Genomic DNA, 282 nt, shown 5'->3' with positions numbered 1-282 from the left:
AATCTTCGTGGTATAAGCTAGATAGATGGCGGCATTCATGGGAATCCGGAAAGTCTAACCTTGTCTGTGGTATTCCGAGTAGGATTCCGAGAATCTAGAAAGTCTAACCTTGTCTGTGGTATTTCGAGTAAGATTCCGGTATTGAATGACTGTGACGAGCTTCAAACTCCTGAAGGCTGGGCGTTAGTGACAGATGCAAAAGAATCAATGGATTCTATTCCAACTTGATTGAGAACCGACAGATGATTAGCCGTGCTGTGACAGAGCATTTGGACCATTTTT

The sequence above is a fragment of the Arachis duranensis genome, chromosome 7, assembly GCF_000817695.3.
Source record: "Arachis duranensis cultivar V14167 chromosome 7, aradu.V14167.gnm2.J7QH, whole genome shotgun sequence".
NCBI classification, from domain to species: Eukaryota; Viridiplantae; Streptophyta; class Magnoliopsida; order Fabales; family Fabaceae; genus Arachis; species Arachis duranensis.
Note: the sequence above shows the minus strand (reverse complement) of the source record.